This window comes from Ursus arctos, unplaced genomic scaffold, assembly GCF_023065955.2.
Source record: "Ursus arctos isolate Adak ecotype North America unplaced genomic scaffold, UrsArc2.0 scaffold_26, whole genome shotgun sequence".
Classification (NCBI taxonomy): Eukaryota; Metazoa; Chordata; class Mammalia; order Carnivora; family Ursidae; genus Ursus; species Ursus arctos.
The window spans coordinates 43,836,923-43,856,510 of record NW_026622941.1 but is presented as its reverse complement, the minus strand read 5'-3'; positions in this window follow the sequence as shown (position 1 = coordinate 43,856,510).

Below are 19,588 nucleotides of genomic sequence, written 5' to 3'. Positions count from 1 at the left end.
TCCGCCATCCTCCTTCGGCTCGATTGCTGCCGTCCCTGCAAGGGACGCCTTTGAAGCCGCAGAAGTCAGTGAGAAGTACAGTCTGGTGAAGGCGCTTTGCGCCCTCTCGACCCTACTGGGAAGCTTGATGCCATATAATTAAGACTTGCTCGTCTAACAGTACACTGGATTCTCAGTAAAGTCGGGGTTAGGCACGCTGACGAGACGGGGCGATGGTGCAGAAAATCCCAAACTGCACATAATCCAAAATTCTATCCCATTTAACAAATATCTATTTGTTCAAATCCTGGGAGGTGCTGGAGACACAAACATGAATAAAATAGGAAACACTCCAAGGAGGCCAAGACGTCACAGTCTGAGGGAGGCTATTCGCATGTACAAATAGCTTTAATTGAGGAAAATAGTGAGGAGAGGAAAATGTGCTCCAGGACTCTTGGAGAAGGTGCCTCAAGGCTCAGGGAGTGGTTCCAGCAGGCGGTGGAATTGAGCTGTGCCTTGACCAGACGTCCTCCCATTAACTCCGCACCAAGTGGGAACCGGGCGTGTACGTGCATTTCTCTTTAAAGCACCAGGGTAATCTGTAGGTACTGTGTATAAGCAAACTCGCGGGAGTTTATTCGTTTAAGGTGAAAACCCTAGGGTGTTCTGTCTCTGTGTTTTGTTTTGCTTGTGAGTGCTAAGGAAAATCCGCAGATTTTTGGCTGGGGTTGATAATTCAGTAACTTGTTTTCTGGGAAAAGTGCTGCATAATAGTGTTAGTTTTCAAGATTCTGACAGTTTGGAACCATCGAGAATAAAAGCAAGCCCCTATTTGCAGAGAGCTCTAAATATCTGCTAAGCTAAAGTTAGGTTTAACTCCCTTGGGTAGAAAGTCTGAATTATTTTGTGAATGGGAAAAAAAGAAAAGGTAAAATGTCCACAAGAAGAGTGGCTTGAATGATGTTACCCATGGACGGGGCTTGTCTCCGTGACTGAAACTTGTCTCCAAACACCCCAAACAAAACCAAAACCACCTATCGCCACTTTAGTGTTAAGATGTGACTAAATCCTTTGATTCCATAACTTCACCTCAAATGATGTAGCTAGAGGAAACAATCCCAAATCAGAAATAGCCTCATGTGTAAGTAAATTCATTCCTGTATTATTTACATGAGTTAACATAGGAGATAACTGAGATGAGCTCAATAGAATAGTTAATTCCTATTAGGTGAGTCCAAGAGATAAACCTTGCTGCTTTTCCTGGGTGTTTACAGCAGATTTCTAAGACATAGAAAAATGGCATAAAGTAAGTAAGAAGAACATAACATATAAAATTTTGTATACAGTGTGATCTCAATTACCTATAATGTATATTAAGAACTGAATCATTTCTACACCCGTGCAGCTTACTGTTCACATTAACCTGGCTTCCCTATTCTAGAAGTTCTTGCCCAGGAGGAAAAAGCTTTCAAATAACTTTACTGTTTATTTCAGGAATTTTGCTGAAACAAAACCATTTAAATGAACATTGAATGACGTATATCCAATGACTTTACTATCAAGACTTTAAAATTCTCATCTCAGGGTGCCTGGGTGGCTAAGTAGGTTAAGCGTCTGCCTTCAACTCAGGTCATGATCCCAGGGTTTAGGGATCGAGCCCCACCCTGGGCCCCTTGCTCGGCAGGGAGCCTGCTTCTCCCTCTGCCTGTGGCTCCCCCTGCTTGTGCTCTCTCTCTCTCTCTGACAAATAAATAAAATCATAAAATAAACAAAATAAAATTCTCATCTCATAATTCTTGCTTTCTTTCTCAATCCTAAATTATTCTGTTAAGCTTTACCCAATTATCCTTACTTCTCACATTGGAAGAACCTTCTTAAAGTTCCATCTTATAAATAGCCTGATCCCCTTTTGACTCAAAAAACAAAACAAAACAAAACAAAACCCATCTTGGGACTCTGACAAGATAGTGATCTCCCTTGCTGTGGAAAGCAAGAAGCCAAACGTTGTCTTACAAGCAATTTATATTGGTAGAAATTTTGAGGAATCCAGCATTTTTGAACATTCAAAGAAAAATAGCAAGAAAGAAATACAAAAGATTTTTAACAATCGTTATCCTTAAGCAGTATGCTATGTTTGATTTTTGTTTATTTTTATAGTAAAAAAATGTATGTTTTACAAGTTTAAAATAGATTATTAGTCAAATGTATAAATCTCATGAAGTCTCTGCAGATTTCTCTTTTTTTATAAAGACTTATTTATTTATTTGAGAGAGAGCATGCATGCGAGTGGGGTGGAAGGACAGAGGGAAAGGGAGGGAATCTCAAGCAGACTCCCCACTGAGCATGGAGTCCAAAGAGGGGCTCCGTCTGACAACCCACGAGATCATGACCTGAGCCAAAATCAAGAGTCGGACTCTTAACCGCCTGAGCCACCCAGGCACCCCTCTGCAGGTTTCTTTTCTTTTTTTTTTTTTTAAGATTTTATTTATTTATTTGACAGAGAGAGAGACAGCCAGCGAGAGAGGGAACACAGCAGGGGGAGTGGGAGAGGAAGAAGCAGGCTCCTAGCGGAGGAGCCTGATGTGGGGCTCGATCCCAGAACGCCGGGATCACGCCCTGAGCCAAAGGCAGACGCTTAAGGACTGCGCCACCCAGGCGCCCCCCTCTGCAGGTTTCTTGAACTATATTCCACATCATTAAGGCACAGAGAACATAAAATCATTTGAAAGCAATCCAACATGATAGTGGTTCAGAGGTCAGACTTTGAAATCTCCATGCTTTCTATCTTCCCTCTATAATTCACTTTTCTGACTCTGTGCTAACTCTGAAGACTGATCTCCTCCATCTAATTCTACATGCTAATACTCCAAAGCCGTCTTTGAACTCGCGATGAAACACCAGGCCACCCCTGGACTCCACACCCACATATCCGACCGCAACTTGATATCCCCAAGTTATGATGCAGAGACATCTCAAACTTAGCATGTTTAGGGCTGAGCAAGTCCTCTCCCCAGATCTTCTCCAAGCTTTCACAACTCAGTTACTACTGGCAAAACCCCTCTTTCCACGGACTCTGGCAAAAAACTACCGTCACTCCTGCCTACTCTCTTTCTCTTACACTTCCAATCCAGCAACCAATTTTTGTTGGCCCTAATTTCAAAATTTATTCAGAATCCCACTGGTTCTGCTACTACCTTACTACCCAGTCTGAAGCATCATCATCTTACATCTGGATTATTGTCACAGTCTCCTGACGGGTCTCCCTGTTTGCATCTCTCATCTTTATTCTCTGTTGTCTGCACAGCAGAGAAGCGAGAATTATGTCCAATTTTTGCTCAAAAACTTCTAATAGCTTCACACTTTACTCACAAAATCCTTACAATGACTTATAACTCTCTATCCATTCTTCCCTCCTCCCCATCCTACAACCTCTATGACTGGATCTCGGATCCTCTGGGTTTTTTGTTTTGTTTTTTTTTTTGGTTTTTTTTTTTTGGTTTTTTTTTGGTTTTTTTGTCCATTCTGCTCCAGAATCACCAGCTTCTCTGCTATTCCTTAAAGACCCCGATCTTCCTGTGCTCCCACCCTCATCCCCTACGACCCTATTATACCCCAAATTATATTCAGATCAGATTACTCTATCTTCCAAAAGATACTCCTCGGCCTCTCTTTGGTAGAAGCGCATTCATTGTTCTAGGGCATGCCACCTCCTCCATGATTTTCCTTCCAAGACACAATCAGCCTGCCCTTCCAGTAAGGGAAAGAAGCACATTTTTTTTTTTACCTCTACCATAACACTTATCAGGATTCACTGCGTTATCATAATTCACGCTGTTTGTACATTTCTCCTACAGAATTCGTCTTCTCCCCATGTTGAACTGTGTCTTAGTTTTCAGTGAAATCTCTGCAGCACACAACACAGCCCAGTTACTGAATTTGTTGAATCCGAACTGTGAGAAGTTGTCTCAAGAATCCTGCACTGCTGATAGGACAGACTGACATCTTTGCATAAATTCCTCCTAAGCCCATATAATTGCCAGACCCCATTCCAAGCACCAGTGAAGAATTCGACTGACAAGTTTCTTTCCAATTACATGATATGCGTAAATAGAAACTAGAAAATTTAGTTTCACGAGTGCTTCTCAGGAATAATATTCTGAAGTCAGAATGTTCTATCTAGGAGAGAAATGCTATTTCTCTTTCCCAGTGAGATGTTCTTGTTGAAAATTCTTAACTCAAAAGAGATATTTTGTCACAGGCCTCAAGGAGCTTCTGACTTTAAAATGTTTAAAACACTGTATAAGGAATTGAATTATATGTGTTACAAAGTGTAGCCGTGCATCCCAAGAGAAAATAGTGAAGTGAGGTGTGAACGGATCCATCCGGGGAGTTTGTTTGGAATGCAAAAAGGAGAAAGCAGAATGGTTTAGAATAGGGAAGTAAGATGTAGAGTAGGAGGGGAAATGAGCCAGTTCCTATGATGATGGATAGATGAGAGATGAGAGATAGACAGACGAGAGATAGGTCTCCTATTGGTTTGTTTCTCTGGAGAACCCTGACTGACACAATATTCCAAAGAAATTGTGAAGAAACGTTATTTCCTCTTTTGCAGATAAAGACCATGAATTAAGAGGAAAGTAAGTAACCAAATGAGGTGCATACCTGTTAAGTGTCACGGCAGGACTCCAACCCACGTTTACCCGACTGGAAAACTCATCATCTTTTGACTGCCCAGAGCGGTTGGGGAAATAACTACGGCTCGTGTGTGAGGAAGAGTATGAAAGGCACGTAAAATGTGAAGAAGCGCACACAGGGTGCATGCTGAGCAAGCGGCAGACTCCTCAAGGGCTGTGGAATCTCAGACCCAGATCATTCTGATACAGTCAATTGCTTCTTCTAAGGAAGGGTCTTAAAAACAAGTGTCTGCTTGGCTCCTGTGCCTTTCTGAGAAAAGTGGTTCATCCTCCCTAAAGCTATAATTCAGGCTTTATCGAAACATTGAAACCCAACAACGGAGCTGCCTGGACCAGTGGTCAGAGGCAGACCTTGGGTAGCTTATAAGTGAGGGAGGCCGATCCCCTCTGAAGGGGCCTGGGGCAACACCCCGGTAGGAAAACTTAATTTCACCTGTTGGTGAGAAGACCTAATCAGATCCTGTCCCGGGAAGGGCAAACTTAGGTCCACACAGAACGTGAGGGAAGAGAGCCCGCTTGGTTCCCAATTATCTCCGTCGCCCTCCCCATGCATCAGTATCCTGGCATTCCTGGGACTCAGAATAATTGGGCCACTGCCATGTGTTCTCATGCTACTTTACTTCCCCACATAGCCTGGTAGTAAACCTGGATTTTGAAAGACTTCTGTGAGTCCTTCTGTACTGCACAAGACCCTCCCTGAAGCTGCTTTAAAGACAGCAGAGACGAGTGAGGTGGACACCAGCATCGGTACATGGCATGAGCCCAGGTGCGTTACTTGGCCAACAGGGTCTGCTCAGAGTTTTGACACACTTAGTGCGCCTTTCTGTCTACCCATTCATTCCAGCCATCGAACTCCAGCACGCATGCTCTATCAGCTATTGTGCAAAGAGCTGGGATTGTGGTGAGGAATAGGACAGAGTCTCTTTCCTGTGGGATTGATATCTCATAGGGAGGTCCAAAAAAATGATGCTTGTGATGCTAGGAGGGCAGTAGGATGGCCATTTCAACCACTGAGGAAGAGCCACCCATCACTTCCCTTTTCCCATATCCCACTTACTAGCAGTCAGGCTCCCGTTTTTCTGTGGTCAGAGCAGTAAGTCCAAGTCCGTATAAGTAAGACACAGCATCTTGTTGGTACCAGGATAAAGTACACACTTCTTAGTGCCCGTCACTCTGTGATCCAAGCACATTTCTCATGCCCATCATTCACTGCTTTGTGTCTCAATATTCCATTCTAGAGCTGCAGGAACTTCACACTTCCCTGCTCTGTTCATGCCCTTTTGATGGCTTCCTGTGTCTTCCAATGTTACTTCCTCCAAAAGAATATCTTCCCCCAAATCACCCTTTTGGATGATTCTTATTTGATTGTCCAGAATCAAAACTTAGTTCAATCACTCCCACCTCTAGGACACTTCTTGAAACACCTAGGAAGAGTTAGGTACCTGATGCAAGCTGACTGTGTTCCCTCCAAAAAAAGATGCATTGACATCTTAATTAACCCCTAGGACCTTAGAATGTGATCTTCTTGGAGAGTAAGTAATTAGTTAAAGTGAGGTCATACTGGAAGCGGGTGGGCCCCTTCCCAATATGACTGGTGTCCTTACAAGAAGACCATCCGAAGACAGAGACACACGGGGAGAATGTCATGTGAACACAGAGGATGGAAGTGATACATGTATAGACCAAGGAAAGCCAATGATGTTAGCAAATCACCAAAAAGTAAGAAGAAGAAAAATGGATTCCCCTGGCATCAGGGGGAACATGGCCTGACCGACATCTGGATATTGGACTTCTAGCCTCCAGACAATAAATAACTGTTGTGTTAAGCCACCCAGGGTTTGGGACTTGGTTACAGCAGCCCTAGGAAACAAATAGGGTGTCTTCCTCCACGCTTTTGCAATACCTTCTTTTTACGTATCTACGCATAAGTCTATCTTCCTCTAGACTGAATTCCTCAGGGGAAGGACTCTCTTACCATCTCTAGAATAGTGCTTGACACAGAAAAGGACTAAAACATATGTGCTGAATCAGCATGTACATGAATAAAGAGGAAAAGGAGATTGGTGACTGTATGAGAAGACATGGACATCCAGTCCAAGGTTTTTGTTTTGTTTTCTTCTATTTTTAGCAACCCTACCGCCAGCACTTTTCCATTCAAATCCTTGGAAATCTTCGCTTCTTCCTTAAATGCAACACCAAAGGAGATAGTCATCAAGAATGGGAGAGTCGGGGCGCCTGGATGGCTCAGTCAGTTAAGCCACTGCCTTGGGCTCAAGTCATGATCCCAGGGTCCTGAGATTGAGCCCCACATCAGGCTCCCTGCTCAGCAGGGAGCCTGCTTCTCCCTCTCCCCTTGCTGCTCCCCCTGCCTGTGCTCTCTTGCTCTTTCTCTGTCAAATAAATAAATAAAGTCTTTTGGGGAAAAAAAAGGAATGGGGTAGTTACGTGTGGGAGGGATTCTTGCATGCAAATTTGAAGAGCAAAGTTAATACAAGGCACCGCCCAAACTAGAGCAGCTCAGGACTTTGAGAAACAGAGTTGTTCTCCCTGAGTGAAGAAGACATGAATTTGGGACCCAGAAAGATCTAGAAATAAAACATTCCTCCACTTCCCAAGACTCACCGTCCTGGCTACTCCTTTTTGTCTTATCCCCTATGCTTGCAGGTCACAAAACTGCTCTACCTTCTTGCCTGTTCTCATCCTGTTGTTGTTTCTGAGCAATTTTTCAAAGCTTCCCTCGAAAGACCTCTTTAATGATGCCTTTTCTGGCTCCTGTCCCAAGCCTCTTGCACCAGCACTGCACCCCGTACGGATCTCCTGAAAGGCCTGGCTGCACATCTACATATAGTTAGACCAATCATGAGGCCCTCCTCTTCTTGAGAACAGAAATTATGTCTTTATTTCTTTAACATCCGTCTCACTGCGAGGCATGTTAGAGGAGTAAAGATATGAAGGCCAGGTAAGCTGTGTCCTGGGCAAATGGCAACATTTATTATGTTGCAGGCATGAATACAGGAAGAAAAGCATTGGAGAGAGGTTATGAGACAGGACTCTTTAAAGGGAGCAGCATTCTTTTCCACACGCAACAGAACTAGAAGAATCCCGCAACGATACGGCAGGACAAGCGGCAGTGAGTATTTGCAGGAAAGACCTAGGAGCTGGGAAGAGTGGAAGGACCAGGAGAGAGAACAGTAGAATCTCAGTCTTGAGAACGAGCTCCATGCCATTCTTCCTCCCTCGGCCTGATGATAGCAATCAGGCAGCAGAGTGGATGGGATTTAGGAAGGTCCCTCTGAGTACAATTCTCTCCTCTCATTCTAGTCTAATCTAATTCGAGGGGCCCAGATTGGTAGGGGAGGACAAAACCACCCAGGCAAGAGGAGTCAAATATCCTCAGCAAATATTGGCAGTGCTCATTTACTCTTCACTGGCCCAGTACCCCAAAGGTGGGGGAAGAGAATTCCGGGCCAGAAAATAGAATTAGTCAGCCTGCTGGTTTGGGCTCTAATTTAATCTGGACAGCTGTGCCAGGAGCCTGTATTAGCATGACACTGGGAGGCGGAGAACATAATTATGGAGCAATAGAGAAGGGGAGGAGAGGTGGGACGGTGACCAGTTTGTGCCTGTGTCCAGGGTGGGGGCGGTGGGAGGGTGATGTCAAGGGGGAGTGAGGATTCCCCTGGGAGAAGGGAATAGGAAATAGGCTTCTGTCAGTGGATGGATGGCAACCTTAATTTGGCTTTTGAGGAATTATGGATGTGGTGTATGGGATGCGTGTGTGTTGGTGTGTGTGGAGGGCCTGGGCTTTGTAGCTCGGGGCTAGTCCACTCTGCATGACAAAGGTGAGACTGAGGGTTGATGGATGGCCTTGTTGGTTACCTTGGAGGGGACGGCAGAGGGGGTGATGGAGCAGGTTATGGCTGAATTCTGGACCCATCTTAGATACTTTTTCAGTGGGTCCGTCTAAATGGGGAAAGCAGAAAAAGGGTTTTAAATTTGCACACTCATCTTCTTTTTGCCTTTGGCAAAAGAAAGGCGATTAAAAGAATACTTCTTAGGAAATTTCATTCATACTAAAAAGTGACCAGCTGCTAATTTTACTTCTAGGGAGTCAACTTTGTGCTGGGATCTGGGTTAAGCAGTTTATACTTTATTAAGTAGTTCTTATAAAGCTCAACAAGGTATTTGGTATTATAATCCCCACTTAACAATTGAGGAAACTGAGGCTCGGAGAAGTCAAATAGGATGCCCTCAGTCACTCAGCTAGTAAATTGCAGAAGGGATGGTTGAAATCAGGCCTGTCGGACTCTGTTGACCAGCAACAAACTAACAGCCTCAGTTGTGAGTTAGTATCACAATTGGAAATAGAACTTGGATCTCCCACAATACTGCCTTTCTGCATAGAGGACTTACAGGGGAAAGAAGCAGCTATTATTTGCCAGGATAAGAACTGGATACATTAAAGAAACAGAAATAGGGCCCCTGGGTGGCTCAGTCGGTTGAGTGTCTGATTCTTGATTTCCGCTCAGGTCATGATCTCAGGGTCATGGGATTGAGTCTCCCATGTCAAGCTCCACGCTGAGCATGGAGTCTGCTTGGGATTCTCTCCCTCTCCCTCTGCCCTTGCCCCTGCTCTTGTGCTCTCTCTCTCTCCAAATGAATAAATAAAATCTGGAAGAAAGAGAGAGAGAAAGAAAAGAACGAAAGAAAGAAAGGAAAGCAGGTTTTTCTCACCCTCAACCCAATGCTTTTGTCACTAGAACTAAGAAGCATGATAACAACCGCGAAGTTCTCTGCTCACGTAGTGTGTCCTGGGTGACACACCCTCCCATTTCATCCCTACAGCACTTGGAGGTGGGCACTAGTATCGTCCCATGTTTTGTGAGAAGACAAAGGCTTCCAGGCTACACCACTTGCCCATTCTCTTCATCGCTGTCTCCCTGTGAGCCACACTCTTTTCCATCAGGTGTCATTGCCCCCTTCCTTCTGTGTCCATGACGGAGCCAAGAGGTTTATCCACTCCATGAGGTGACATGAAACTTCAAGGACCCATAGAAATCTTCCTTAATTTTAAGCCTCAGCCAGTACAAACCACATTTCAGCCTATTTGAGGGAGTGGAAAGACATATAACTGTATTAGGGATCGTTCCCTTTACTCTCACAGTCAAGCTTCCCTGTGGCTTGTAGCCTTTTTCCCTCCCCTGCAAGGACCTGCAAAACCGTTCTGTCCTATCCTGGGGTCCTCTTGTTGTAGAAAAACACGAACCCCAACAGGGGAGAGGCCAGATTCTTCTTTTTCTGTCAGTTCCATGACTCTCCCAGCTCTCTTTTTCCCAGGCAAAGGCCTCCCTCCAGGGCCTGGAGAGCCACTGGGAGTAAGAAGGGAGAGAAGCCAGCTTCCTCCTCCCAAAGGAGGAAAGGAGGGATGCTGGGCTCGCCTAGGGACAACAGAGTCAGCAGAGGAGATGGCCCTCCCTGCCTGCCTGTCCTGCTTGCTCAGCTGCTCAGCACCTGCCCTGCACCCAGGAGTGGGGTTTCTCTAGGGTCCCTGCCAATCTCCTGGGCTCTGGCAAAAGGAGCCAAAAAGGGCGCAGATGTGTCCTGCGTCCCGATGCCTAGAGGCACCGTTGGGCGGCTCCACGGTCCGTGTCTAGGAAGCCAGGAGAGGCATCCCGACCTCACAGGTCTCCCTATCCTCTGACATCCTCCACTCATAGAGCTTTTATTCCCTGTGTCCCCTCTGTCACTCCAGAATCTTCCCTGGCCTGCTCAGAAGAAGGCACATGCTATCATTGGAAAGAGCTTTTGGCTGAACCTCAAAAAGCTTGGGTTGGCCCCTAGCTGTGTGGGCACTAACCTCATCTGTAAAATGAGACAAATGGCATCTGCTCTGTATTTCTCACAAAGTGGTGAGAATGACAGGAAAATGTCTGTGAAGAACCGGTTATGTCAGTTACCGAGGCAATGACCGGGATTGCTCTCAGTATGGTCACCACAGTGAACAGGGCTACCCAGCAGCCCCAATGACACAGGTCTCAGAATCAGACAGACCAGACCTGAAATCCTGGGCTCCTCCTGAGATGGCTGGAGCTCATTTCCTTTGTCTGTACACTCGGGATGAGATTGCCTGCCTTGCAGAATTGCCACAGGCTTCAGTGAGGGGATGGACGGTGACACCTCTAGAAGAGACGTAGGTGGCTCGTGAGAGCTTGAGACGGGTCTGTCCTCTCCCAGCTTCCAGTGTTCCCCAAATCCAACCCAGGGCTGCAGGCCCCTGCGCTATGGCTGTGCTGGCTGGACCTCGAATAAAGGTACTTCCCCGAGAGAGCAAATAGAACCAAGGTACATACTCTGAGACCCAGCTGCATCGTCCTGGAAGAAAGGTGTCATTTTTGCCCCCCAATCTACCAAGATTGTTATGTGCTAGACTCAAGCATTAAAAGGTTTCCTGAAGCCAGCTGGGACTCCAGTACCGGAGTTCCAGGCAGAAGGAGGACACCGTGCACAGGAGTTAGAGACAGTGAGATCAGCACATGCACCTGCAAGCACACGTGCTTCCAGCATGACATGGCCTCCAGGATGAGACTTCTGAGCATGGCTCCAATTACATCTTGCCCCACTCAATCTAGTTTTATTTTTGACTCTCCACTGTTAAGAAAATGAAATGCTAGAATGAGCAGGCGAGAACTGAAAGTTCGATAAGGAATAGGGTATTTCATAGTCCTGCAATCTTTAGAAGTGCATTGTAATTTTAAAAAATTATAAGTTTACAATAAAAATCAAGAGAAGGAAAGTAGCATCTTATGTTGCCAGTAATGGGAAAAGTGGTACCACGTGCTCCCTGATGTGATGCACCAAGGGTACAAGAGAATTGTCTGACCCACAGCGACTCACGAGAAACAGCAAGCAAACCAAAGTGAGAGACGGTCTACAAAATAGAAGGACTGTGCTCTTTAAAGGTCAGCACCATGAAAGAGAAAGGAAAGCGGAGGAGCTGTCCCAGCTTAAAGGAGACGAGAGACATAAATCCCACATGCACTTCGGGGTTCTACGCATTCTTAGGAATATTAATGAAATCCGAGTTAAGTCTGCAGGTTGGATAATAATATTGTATCAGTCTTAAGTTTCCTAATTTTGATCATTGTACTGTGGTTGTGAAAATCAGTGTTTTTAGGTAAGGGTAAAGGGGCGTAACATCTGCAAATGATTCTCAAAAGCTTCAGGGGAAAAAAAGGCAATGTAATAAAGCAAAATATTTTTTAAAAATCCAAGGGACAGGTGTACCAGAGTTCTCTTTACTCTCCTGACAATTCTTCTGTAAGTTTGAAATGATTTCAAAAGAGGAATTTACAAAATTAAACAGAAAATTCAAACCCTAAAAAGAGACATTCAAGGATTTCTTAGATATAATCTCAAACTGTCTGAATAATCTTATGTTCCACTCATTCTTGGTCATAAAAGTCACATTTAGCCACACAGAGCTGCTTGACTTTTCCCAAACAAACCCTATGCTTTCCACCTTGGTTTTCACGCTCGCTCAGATCTCTGCCAGCAAAGACTTCTTTTTACTCCTTGAACTTTTGAAATCCTATTCAACCCTGGACATCCTTTAAAAAAAATCACCCAGGGGTGCCTGGGTGGCACAGCAGTTGAGCGTCTGCCTTCGGCTCAGGGCGTTATCCCGGCGTTCTGGGATCGAGCCCCACATCAGGCTCCTCCACTAGGAGCCTGCTTCTTCCTCTCCCACTCCCCCTGCCTGTGTTCCCTCTCTCGCTGGCTATCTCTGTCGAATAAATAAATAAAATCTTAAAAAAAAAAATCACCCAATATTAAGAAAGAAACCCTCGTTAACTCCTAAATCCATCCAGTCTGCTGGGTTTACTCCTAAGTCTGGGTTAAATCAACCTTCAGAGCAGGGTGGGCTCGTCTTAGATTCCGCCCAGGAAACCACAGGCGGAACTCAGAGACCGAGTCTAGGCTGCCAGCTAGTGGTCATTAGGAATACATGCGTTCATCTGTGAGCCCGTTTGCAGGATGGGAAGTCAGGACACAGATTCTGCTTGCAGTCTCATTCAACCCATCTGTGGGTTATAAAAATCCACTTCATGGATTGTTTGGAGACTACAGTTAAATATGCTCATTGCTTTTCACAGAATATTTACTCAATAAATGAGAGCTATTATAATTAGAAACTTAAAATAGTATACTTAAATCTCAAAGACCATTTATTTCCGTTTTATCATTTTATAGTTAAGGAAAATGAAATCCAGGAGAGGTGCAGAGCCAGGCCTAAAAGACAGATTGCTTGGCCCCTCACTCCTTTAGCAAATGTAGGTCAGGAGAAGCAAGTTCGTTATGAGCACGGCAAAAACTGTGATAGGTAATCGTAGAACGCTTTGAGTGGTCTAAACCTTTCATACCCGACCCGTCATTTACTTCTACCTTCTAAGGCAGGCTGCCAGCTGCTAGCTCCGAGTGGGTAAGGGCAAGAGGGGACTCCAGAGCAGGAGGCAGGAGGACGATGGTTGCGGCAGGGGCTGCTGCCCGGGGAAGGGTGCTATGTCTCCTCCAATGAGGTAGACCAGAACGATCTGGGTGGTTAGGCTTCACTTTCACTTTCTCTGGTGTGTGAATCTCTTCCTTTCAGATTCTCCCTCTGTGCTTCTGTCCGGTTCAGTGTCTCTTCTTTCTTCTTCTCCACCTCTTCCTCCTTTTCTCTAAAACTAGCAAAGAACTGTCTCCTTCGCGGCAAGACTCCTGCACAGACCAAGGGCTGGGGTTAACACAGACACCATTTCCCCTCCTGCAGCTCTCCCTCTGATCAGCAGACAACAGTTATCCCACTTCCTCTGATTAACTGACACAACACTGATGCACCATGATAACATCTTTCCAGAAATCCTACTTTGTTCTCCAGTCCATCACTGGGTTCTGCTCCACACCCTCTTTCTCCTGCCAGGGTCTCTAGTCCACTGTGACTGCAGAACAGTCTGACTTTGGTGGGATGGTCTCCAAGCTTCAGGGCTTCCCTTCTGGAGAGATCAGAGAAGGACACAGGCTTAGAAAAGAGCCACAGCTGCCTCCGGTCTTTTCACCTCTTGCCCCGTCTCACCGAAACCCAAGGGCTTGTGCTCTACTGCCACACTGGACCCCATACTCACCCCACATTTTGTCCCCTTACACCAAATCTACAGCAGCCCCCGAATTCTATCTGCTGTTGTGGCTCTTCGTGCCTGTCCTTTTAAAGATGTTAGAGTGTTGGACCCAAAGACCCCAGTTTTAAATGTTCCTCAAATCCATGAGGTCACTAACCTCCTGGCACTTATTCCATAATTCCTCCAAGGTTCAACCCACCTTAAATGCTTTTTTTTTTTAAGGGCAACTTTGTTTATTTACTTACTTATTTAGAGAGGTAGAGAATGTGTGCATGAGCAGGGGGTAGGGGCAAAGGGAGAGACAGAGAGAGAACTTTGAACAGGCTCCACGCTCAGCACGGAGCCCAACACAGGGCTCTATCTCATGACCCAAAGATCATGACCTGAGCTGAAATCAAGAGTCAGACACTTAACTGACTGAGCCACCCAGGTGCTCCCTTCAATGCTTTTTTACTCAAAAAGTTATATTGCTTTTCTCTCACCCTCTTTCTTTTCCTGCCATCAATGAAATCATTGTCATGAGTGTCCACTTTGTACCAGGTACCTGGTAGAGAGGAGCCCTACGGAAGCCCTCTTTTCTTCTAGACAGGGAGACCGAGATGAAAATTTTTCCACACTGCTTGTTCCTCGAGTCCATGGGGCTGACCTAGCCCCAAAAGAATCCTGACTCTCACCCACCTATATCCCCAAGCCCTTCCTCCTCCACTACACTTACACGCCATCCTACGGGCCCCAGGCTCTGTCCTCCTCAACCGGCTTGTAAAGCACTGAGCATTCACTATGTGAGTCACACCTGAGACCGCAGTGAGGCCCTGTGCTTCTAAATTAAACAGGCTTACTCTGGAAAACAGTATGGAGGTTCCTCAAGACGTTAAAAATAGAGCTACCCTACAACCCAGCAATTGCACTACTAGGTATTTACCCCAAAGATACAGATGTAGTGAAAAGAAAGGGCACATGCACCCCAATGTTCACAGCAGCAATGTCCACAGTAGCCAAACTGTGGAAGGAGCTGAGATGCCCTCCTACCGATGAATGGATAAAGAAGATGTGGTTCATATATACAATGGGATATTACTCAGCCATGAAAAAGGATGAACACCTACCATTTGCATCGACATGGATGGAACTTGAGGGGATTATTCTGAGTGAAATAAGTCAAGCAGAGAAAGACAATTATCATATGGTTTCACTCATTTGTGGAACATAAGGAATAGTGCGGAGAACCATAGGGGAAGGGAGGGGAAACTGAATTGGAAGAAATCAGAGAGGGAGACAAACTGTGAGAGACTCTGGGCTACAGGAAACAAACTGAGGGTTACAGAAGGGAGGGGGTGGGGGATGGGGTAACCGGGTGATGGGTACCAAGGAGGGCACGTGTGGTGATGAGCACTGGGTGCTAGACACAACTAAGGAATCGTTGAACACTACATTAAAAATTAATGATGTACCAAACATTGGCTAATTGAACATAATAAAAAAAAATTAAGTAATTACTTCAACAGGCTTGGTCCGAAGAAAGGTAGAACGCAGCTCACAGGATAGTCAAACGGTCTCCAACCATTTGAGTGTGATGGAAGACATGAATGTCACCATTTAATCTAGAGAAGACAGGACTGGAGCGGCTTTAGTGGAGGGCAGCTTCCCTGAAACTAATTTCCTTGGGATGGTCCTCAAGCAAAATAAATACATAATAAATAAAAATAAAAAACAAATGTATATAGAGACAAATATGTTTGGGAACTACAAACTCCTTCTAGGAGAGTCACATTCTCAGCAGCTTTACCAAAATCTTCAGGAAGTTGTGCTTCAGTTTGTGTTTTGTTAACCGTATGTTTCCCCAAACTGTTTAATCAGACTGGAGAGTAAGATCTCTAAGGGATAGCATTTTATACTGCTCTCTTCACATGCCCCTGGATCTAGCTTCTTCCTGGTACTACGCAATAAAATACAACTTGGCTAGAATTCTAATTTCAGATCTCTGAAGGAATACTCTCGGCAGAGGCCTGTGACAGATTGCTCTCCCAGTCTGCAGGACTTAGAAACAGGGAAGCCAAAACAGGGCAGAAGGAAGGACTTTCCTGCGACTGAGTTCCCTCTGAGTGATTCAGAGGGCAGGGTGTGTTAGAAAAGTTACCAAATCCCATTTGTTGGAACCCTGAACTCCCAGAACACAGAAGCAAGGGGAAGGAGATGACCGTGGTGGACCCTCTTCCGTCTGCAGAAACTCTAGAAAGCCCTGGATTAGTCGAACCACAGCCTTCTCCCTGAAGGGTCTATCCACTCTCCCCACTTTTGAGCGTTTGGTGTGGCAAGGAAACAAACTCAAACTCCCACATCAGCGTGTGAAGGAGCCAGACTCAGTGAAGAACGGGTGTTGGCAGAGCCTCGCATCCAAGAGAGGGCAAAGCTGAGGACGGAAATGAAAGCAGGTCACTCGCATCTGGGCCTGGGTGGAGGGGTCCAGCTGCGCGGCCGAGCAGGGCTTTGGGCTGCAGCTTCTCCGTCACCAGACAGCCTCTCTGAGCGGCTGTCCCAGCTCCGTGGCCCGCATCCTGCAGCCAGAGTCGCTCCCAACTCCAGCTCAGCTGTTGGAGGGGCGCGTGGGCATCCAGAAATCATTCTTCCCCATCAGTGTTGTCAGGCTTCCTGTCTGGGGGTGATATCATTCACAAGCAAGTTTTACTTGGCTTTGTCATGGACAAGAGTTGTTTTCTGGTGCATCCTCTGTTACTTGCATGATGGTTTCTTACCAAAGGTCTGTCACTTAATATTTTCATTTTCCACAGTAAAGCACATGTAGTCAGGTGAGAGAAAAGAACACTAGTGCCTGTAGAGATGGGAGATGCCTAGAGGGAAGAGAATCTTTGAAAATATTTCTGTATTTGTCAGAAAAGGAAACTGATGTCCATGAAACTAAGTAACAGCCCCACGGTTAATGTTAAAGTCGAGGGTCCTTTCTACTCCCCGTCCAGAGTCTATGCTGAGTTCCTGAGCAGCCGAGGGAGGGGCTCCCGGAGGGACACACGCCCGGGACCAGGCGCTGTGCTGCTAATCGCAGGGCCGCAGAGCTACCTGCTGGCCTCGTTCCCTATAAGGATTTTTGCTTTTAACCAAGGGGGAGAAACGAGCAAAATCTCATTTAAAAACTCTGAAATCCAGGCCCCTCGGTGCCTCAGTCGGCGAAGCGTCTGCCTTCTGCTCGGGTCATGATCCCAGAGTCCCAGGATCGAGCCCCACGTCGGCTCCCTGCTCAGCGGGGAGTCTACTTCTTCCTCTGCCCCTCCCCGCACTCATACTTGCTCTCTCCCACATGCTCTCTTTCTCTCAAATAAATAAAATCTTAATTAAAAAAAACCAACCAGGGGCGCCTGGGTGGCACAGTCGTTAGCGTCTGCCTTCGGCTCAGGGCGTGATCCCCGCGTTCTGGGATCGAGCCCCACATCAGGCTCCTCCGCTGTGAGCCTGCTTCTTCCTCTCCCACTCCCCCTGCTTGTGTTCCCTCTCTCGCTGGCTGTCTCTCTGTCAAATAAATAAATAAAATTTAAAAAAAAAAAAAAAAAAAACCCAACCAACCCTGAAATCCAAAGGGCAGCTGGTTCAGGACGCACGTGGGGTAGGTGATGGGAGCGTTTCACAGCGTCGGCGGTGTAGAGGCATTTAATGACTTCAAACACCAGAAAGAGTAGATGGGGGGGGGAGAGAAGCGGACATGGGGGGGAGTGGGAGAGAGAGAGAGACTGTGGGAAAGGAAACACTCAACAACTGAGAAAGAAGACCATCCCACAATGTGCGCATCTCCTTTTGCTCCTAGGAATCTCTGCAGGCTTTATTTGCATCTGCCAGCCACGGCTGGTACAGAAGAAAACAGTTTTTAAAATCCCACACAAATAGCAATTTTCTTTCCTTAATTAACAAAAAAAATCTCTAGAAACGTGCTTGGAAAAGGGCTTACTTAAACAATGAAGTGATTCTGATGTATAAAAGTACATAACATGCTGGATAAATTGGAAACAGTATATAAAAGATCTATAAAAAATAGCTGCGATTTTTTAGCATTTGTGGTGAGTAAATACTCTACATTCCTTTATTCCTATAGCTTTGCAGCCTCTCCTTTAGGAACATTGTCCCCATTGCGCAGACGAGGAAGTTGAGGCCGGGAGTCGGCCGGTCCTGTGCACAGGACTACAGAGCCACCTAGTAGCAGAGTCTGATGCTGACGCCTGCTGTCCTGACCGTGACACTACCTATGTCGATCAAAACGTTAGCATTTTGGACAGGACAGCCGACCGTTCATTCCTGTGCTGAAAAGTCCTGTACCTTCAGAGGCACTCAGCATCTCTGGCCCTCGGGCACTAAATACGGGAGCGGCTCGACTGCCCCTCTGAAGATTAAATTGCCCTTCCGTATTCACAAACTGCCTCTGGAGGTCTCCTCTCTAGACCCCAACTGTTAAGGAAAATATTGCATTTCAGAAGTGCAGGGCTGAAAAGAATTTTAAAGAGCTCCACTAGTTTAGTTGTTTTTGTCTTTGTTTTGTGCTGTTGTTTTTATTCTTGTTTTTTTTAGAGAGAGAGAGCAAGCCAGAGAGCAGGAGGGGCCGAGGGAGAGAGAATCTCAAGTAGGCTCCATGCTCAGGATGGAGCCCAACGCAGGGCTCGATCTCACGGTGACTGAGCCTGAACCAAGAGTCAGAAGCTCAACCGACTGAGCCACCCAGGTGCCCCTACTATAGTTTTTGTAGTTAATTTGTACAGAAAAGAATAGTGATAAAGAGACCATGAGAATGCTGAGTTTGGTTTTTTTCACTTGTGGACTTTGAAGGAATTCTCCAAAAAAAGCACCTACTATGTACTGGGAAACGGTCAGACGTTTTCATCCCCACGTGTAAATACATGCTGTGTGTGTGTGTGTGTGTGTGTGTGTACATATTTGAAAGAAAAACAGAGAATTATTATTTTGCTAATATTGTCCTTGAGGAAAATAATATTTAGAGCACTTCATCTGCTGAGCAGGAATTTTATGTAGGCTTCTCTCCACCACACTACAGCTACACTGTGGATAACCAGTGAAGTCGTCCCACTGGCAATTGGAATGGAATTCGGGGACGTGGTGAAAAGAGACCCAAGTGTAGGTACAGCCATACAATTAGAAAGAAAAGAATGGATATGTGGAAACCTGTCTCATTCAGAACATTCGAGGTGTGCGTTGTGCACGAATATTGTGATAAATATTTGTAAATAAATGCTACAAGGAAGGGAACAGAATAGGTTTGAGAGAGAGGGATGAGAGACAGCTGGAACGGAGGGCATCAAATGGAGAGCGAGGGAGGGCGCAGTCTTGGCAGGTGTTGGAAAAGTGGGGAGACAGCTGGTCACCAGTGCTGAATGCTAGCCAGGGGTGACAGTGGTTGAAGGTTGGGGAAAACCTTTCAGAGTTTAAGAAAGCTTCTTGGAACTGAAAGCCAATACATTGGAGACATCTCCAGGTTGTGACCGAGTTTTAAAAATTCAGCTTTAAAAGGTCCTTGAAAAAGCAATAATTTATTTATTTTTTTGTTTAGGAAGGAAGGAAGAAAAGAAAAGAAAGGAAGGAAGGAAGGAAGGAAGGAAGGAAGGAAGGAAGGAAGGAAGGAAGGAAGAAAAAGACTTTAAAGTGGTTTGAACATAAAAACAAAGGGCTAATAAGTCAACCCCAAAAGAAATTGTCCACGATGGCACACAGTATTTGAAAATAAGCACCTAGAGAATTTACCAGAGT